This window comes from Triticum aestivum, chromosome 2B (genome assembly GCF_018294505.1).
Source record: "Triticum aestivum cultivar Chinese Spring chromosome 2B, IWGSC CS RefSeq v2.1, whole genome shotgun sequence".
Classification (NCBI taxonomy): domain Eukaryota; kingdom Viridiplantae; phylum Streptophyta; class Magnoliopsida; order Poales; family Poaceae; genus Triticum; species Triticum aestivum.
This window is the reverse complement of record NC_057798.1, coordinates 215,825,757-215,832,223: the sequence shown is the minus strand read 5'-3', so window position 1 is coordinate 215,832,223 and position 6,467 is coordinate 215,825,757.

Genomic DNA, 6,467 nt, shown 5'->3' with positions numbered 1-6,467 from the left:
GATACTGGGTTTTGTCACAGTTATCGTCATAGAAGTGTCATATGTATGACAAAAAAAAATTCGTTCGGCCCAAAATGTCACGGATGTGTCTTTTTTTTGTAGTGTAGCAAGTCATCTTCATCACTATTGAAATCAACATACTCGGGGTGTGTTACCTTTCGGCCTTTAGCCATGAAGCATCTTCCAAGTCCTTCATTTGGTGAATCAAATATGTCGTAGGAGTTGGTTGACACAAGTGCTAGACCGGCAACACCTTCATCTTGAGTGTATTCGAAGTCGGAGTGATAGCTTCTCTCGGAGTGATTGTCGGAGTCGGAGCCAGATACCCATTCACCAACATGAGCTTGATGTCTTTGTTTTGTGTAGCTCCTTGATGACTTGTCCTTCCTTTCCGAATCCTTGCTTCTCCGGGATGTTCTTCGTTCATAACGATCATCTCTACTCCTCCTCTCTCTTGGTGGTGATTCTTCTCTTCTACTTCTCCTCTTGGGTGATTCTTCTCTTCTTTTGTGGGGTGCCGTACACTCATTGGAATAGTGTCCGGGTCTCCCACAATTATAGCAATTGCGCTCTCGACTAGAAGATCTTTTGTCATTGTCGGACCTTGACTTGGAGCTTCTCTCTTTGCTTCTACTCTTGTAGAATTTGTTGAAGTTCTTCACCATTAAGCTTAATTCTTCATTGAAGGTTTGTTTCTCACTTGATGATGTAGGGGCTTCACATGAGCTTTGTAAGCACCACTTGACTTGTTGTGAAGTTCCTCCTTATCCTTGAGTGACATCTCATGAGCAACAATTCTTCCAATGACTTCCGTTGGCTTGAGATCTTTGTAATTGGGCATCATTTGGATCAAAGTACACACGGTATCATATTTTCCATCCAAAGCTCTTAGGATCTTCTTGATGATGAATTTGTCGGTCATATCTTCACTTCCTAAGCCGGCAATCTCATTTGTGATAAGAGCAAGCCTAGAGTACATTTTAGCGACACCTTCACCATCCTTCATTTTGAACTTGTCAAGTTGACTTTGGAGCACATCCAACTTGGATTCCTTGATGGAGTCGGTACCTTCATGCATATCAATCAAAGTATCCAAAATTTCCTTTGCATTCTCAAGATGGCTGATTTTGTTGAATTCTTCGGGCCACAATCTGTTGAAGAGGATATCACAAGCTTGAGCGTTGTATTGCAGCATCTTCAACTCTTCCGCACTAGCTTCGCGGTTTGGTTCTCTCCCATCAAAGAATTCACCTTGCAAGCCAATACACACAATAGCCCAAATAGCGGGGTTATGTCCAAGAATATGCATTTTCATCTTATGCTTCCAACTAGCAAAATTAGTACCATCAAAGTAGGGACCTCTACGGTGATAATTTCCCTCGCTAGACGCCATACTCTACTAGGTTGTGAAACCAAGGCTATGACCACCAAAAGCTATGGAAATCAAAGCAAATTGAGACCAAAGCTCTGATACCACTTGTAGGATCGAAAGTATGTCTAGAGGGGGGTGATTAGACTACTTGACCAAATAAAAACTTATCCTTTTCCCAGTTTTAGTCTTTGGCAGATTTTAGCTATCTTAGCACAAGTCAAGCAATCTTAACACAATTCAAGCAAGCATGCAAAGAGTATATGAGCAGCGGAAAGTAAAGCATGCAACTTGCAAGAATGTAAAGGGAAGGGTTTGGAGAATTCAAACGCAATTTGGAGACACTGTGATTTTTGAGCCGTGGTTCCGATAGGTGGTGCTATCGTACATCCACGTTGATGGAGACTTCAACCCACGAAGGGTAACAGTTGCACGAGTCCACGGAGGGCTCCACCCACGAAGGGTCCACGAAGAAGCAACCTTGTCTATCCCACCATGGACGTCGCCCACGAAGGACTTGCCTCACTAGCGGTAGATCTTCACGAAGTAGGCGATCTCCTTGCCCTTACAAGCTCCTTGGTTCAACTCCACAATCTTGTCGGAGGCTCCCAAGTGACACCTAGCCAATCTAGGAGACACCACTCTCCAAGAAGTAACAAATGGTGTGTTGATGATGAACTCCTTGCTCTTGTGCTTCAAATGATAGTCTCCCCAACACTCAACTCTCTCTCACAGGATTTGGATTTGGTGGAAAGAAGATTTGAGTGGAAAGCAACTTGGGGAAGGCTAGAGATCAAGATTCATATGGCAGGAATGGAATATCTTGGCCACAACACATGAGTAGGTGGTTCCTTCTCAGAAACAACAAGTTGGAAGTGTAGGTTTGTTCTGATGGCTCTCTCCACGAATGAAGAGGAGGTCGAGGGGTATATATAGCCTCCACACAAAATCTAACCATTACACACAACTTGCCAAACTCGGTGGGACCGAATTGGTAAACTCGGTCGGACCGATTTAGCAAATCTAGTGACCGTTAGGATTTTCGGTGGGACCGACATACAACTCGGTAGGACCGATATGATTAGGGTTAGGGCTTAACGTAATCTCGGTGAGACCGATTACACAAACTCGGTGAGACCAATTTTGGTAATAAGCTAACCAGAGAGTTGGTCAGGTAAACTCGGTGGGACCGATCCGCTCATTTCGGTGGGACTAAAATGTTACGAAAAGGAAATAGGGAGTTTACATTGCAATCTTGGTGGGACCGATCACTCATCTCGGTGGTACCGAAACGTTACGAAGGGAAACAGAGAGATTACAACCCCATCTCGGTGAGATCGGGATCCCTATTGGTGAGACCGATTTGCCTAGGGTTTGTGGCAGTGGCTATGACATCTGAACTCGGTGGCGCCGGGTAGAAAGAATCGGTAGGGCCGAGTTTGACTTTTGGGTTAGGTCATATGTGGATATGAGAAAGTAGTTGAGGGTTTTGGAGCATATCACTAAGCACTGTGGAGCAAGAAACTCATTAAGCAACACCTCATCCCTCCTTGATAGTATTGGCTTTTCCTATAGACTCAATGTGATCTTGGATCACTAAAATATAAAATGTAGAGTCTTGAGCTTTTGAGCTTGAGCCAATCCTTTTATCCTTAGCATTTTGAGGGATCCACTTTTCTCATCCGTGCCATGCCATTCATTGAGCTTTTCCTGAAATATTCATCTTGGAATGATGTTAGCTCAATGAGCTATATGTTGTTAGGAATTACCAAAACCACCTAGGGATAGTTGCACTTTCAATCTCCATCGTCACCGGCATGACACCATGATCTCATCCATCTTGATCTTTATCAACATGTCATCACATGGTCGTCTCGCCCACTATAGCTTTTGCAACTATTGCTATCGCATAGCGATAAAGTAAAGCAATATATGGCACTTGCATCTTATGCAATAAAGAGACAACTATAAGGCTCCTGTCAGTTGCCGATAACTTTAACAAAACATGATCATCTCATACAACACATCATGTCTTGACCATATCACATCACAACATGCCCTGCAAAAACAAGTTAGACGTCCTCTACTTTGTTGTTGCAAGTTTTACGTGGCTACTACGGGCTTAGCAAGAACCGTTCTTACCTAGGCATCAAAACCACAACGATTTTTTGTCAAGTGTGTTGTTTTAACCTTCAACAAGGACCGGGCGTAGCCATACTCGATTCAACTAAAGCTGGAGAAACAGACACCCACTAGCCACCTGTGTGCAAAGCACGTTGGTAGAACCAGTCTCATGAACGCGGTCATGTAATGTTGGTCTAGGCCGCTTCATCCAACAATAGTGCTGAATCAAAGTATGACATGCTGGTAAGCAGTATGACTATTATCGCCCACAACTCTTTGTGTTCTACTCGTGCATATAACATCTATGCATAGACCTGGCTTGGATGCCACTGTTGGGGAACGCGATAATTTCAAAAAAAATCCTACAAACACGCAGGATCTATCTAGGTGATGCATAGCAATGAGGGGGGAGTGTGTCCACGTACCATCGTAGACCAAAAGTGGAAGCGTTGAGTAATGTGGTTGATGTAGTCGAACGTCTTCACGATCTAACCGATCAAGTACCGAACGCACGGCACCTTCGCGATCTACACACGTTCAACTTGGTGACGTCCCTCGAACTCTAGATCCAGGTGAGGCTGAGGGAGAGTTCCGTCAGCACGACGGCGTGGTGACGGTGATGATGAAGTTACCAGCGCAGGGATTCGCCTAAGCACTACGACTATATGACCAAGGTGTGTAACTATGTAGGGGGCACCGCACACAGCTAAAAAGATCAACTTGTGTGTGTATGGGGTGCCCCCTGGACACGTATATAAAGGAGGGGAGGAAAGAGGTGGCCGGCTCAAAGGGGGTGCGCCAGGTGTGGGGAATCCTACTAGGACTCCCCAGTCCAAGTAGGATTCCCCTCCTCTTTCCTATTCCTAGTAGGAGAAGGAGGGAAGGAGGAAGAGGGGAGAAGGAAGGAGGGGGGCGCCGCCCCCTCCTAGTCCAATTCGGACCAGCCCATGGGGGGCCTCGGCCACCCCTTGAGGCCCTTCTCTCCTTTCTCGTATGGCCCATTAAGGCCCACTACTTCCGCCGGCGAATTCTCGTAACTCACCGGAACTCCGAAAAATACCTGAATCACTCGGAACCTTTCCGATGTCCGAATATAGCCTTCCAATATGTCGATCTTTACGTCTCGACAATTTCGAGGCTCCTCCTCACGTCCGTGATCTCATCCGGGACTCTGAACAAACTTCGGTCATCAAAACACATAACTCATAATACAAATCATCATCGAGCATTAAGTGTGCGGACCCTATGGGTTTGAGAACTATGTAGACATGACCGAGACACATCTCCGGTCAATAACCAATAGCGGAACCTGGATGCTCATATTGGCTCCTACATAATCTACAAAGATCTCTATCGGTCAAACCGCATAACAACATGCGTTGTTCCCTTTGTCATCGGTATGTTACTTGCCCGAGATTCGATGATCGGTATCATCATACCTAGTTCAATCTCGTTAATCGCAAGTCTCTTTACTCGTTCTGTAGTTCTTCGTCCCGCAACGAAGTCATTAGTCACATTGCTTGCAAGGCTTATAGTGATGAAAATTACCAAGAGGGCCCAGAGATACCTCTCCAATACACAGAGTGACAAATCCTAATCTCGATCTATGCCAACCCAACAAACACCTTCGGAGACACTTGTAGAGCATCTTTATGATCACCCAGTTACGTTGTGACGTTTCATAGCACCCAAGGTGTTCCTCCGATATCCGGAAGTTGCATAATCTCATAGTCTGAGGAACGTGTATAAGTCATGAAGAAAGTAGTAGCAATTAAACTGTAACGATCATAATGCTAAGCTAATGGATGGGTCTTGTCCATCACATCATTCTCCTAATGATGTGATCCCGTTTATCAAATGACAACACATCTCTATGGTCAAGAAACATAACCAACTTTGATTAACGAGCTAGTCAAGTAGAGGCATACTAGGGACACTATGTTTTGCCTATGTATTCACACATGTACTAAGTTTCCGGTTAATACAATTCTAGCATGAATAAAAACATTTATCATGATATAAGGAAATAAATAATAACTTTATTATTGCCTCTAGGGCATATTTCCTTCAATTGTGTCTCGGCATCAGAAATAGAAACATCATTATGATTCTCAGGAGGTTTTTCTACCACAGGTTCACTAGAAGCATGCAAATTTCTATCATTTTCTTTTCTTCTTAGATTAACTAGGTGCATCATTATTAATTCTCTGAGAATCTTTCTCCACTCCTTTAGGATGACCTTCAGGATATAGTGGCTCCTGATTAATTCTACCTCCTCTAGTCATTGCCCTAACAACATGATCATTCAGTTTATGATTCATCTCATCAAGTAAATCATTTTGTGACTTAGCAACTTGTTCTAACTGGGTATAAACCATGGATGCATGATTACCTAAACCATTAACATCATTAGATATTCTGAACATCAAGTCACTCAAACGATCAATCATGATGGTGTTATGTTTCAGTTGATTCTTCTACTACATATTAAAATGTTCTTGCTTAACAATGTAATTATCAAATTTATCTAGGCATTGTCTAGCTGATTCATTATAAGGAATATCACCTTCATCAAATCTATAAAGAGAATTTACCTTTACTACCTGTGTCGGGGTATCCAGTCCATGTATTTCTTCAATAGCTGGTAAATTCTTAACATCTTCTGCTTTAATACCCTTTTCCTTCATAGACTTATTTGCCTCTTGCATATCTTCTAGAGTAAGGAATAGAATACCTCTGTTCTTCGGAGTTGGCTTAGGTGGTGGCTCAGGAAGTGTCCAATCGTTTTCATTTCTCAATATATTATTCAATAATTCTTCAGGCTTTTCGACAGTTCGTTCCCTGAAAACACAACCAACACAACTATCTACGCATTCCCTAGAAGCATAGGTTAGTCCATCATAAAAGATATCAAGTATTTTATTTTTCTTAAGAGAATGATTAGGCACAGGATTAAGTAATTGTAGAAGCCTCC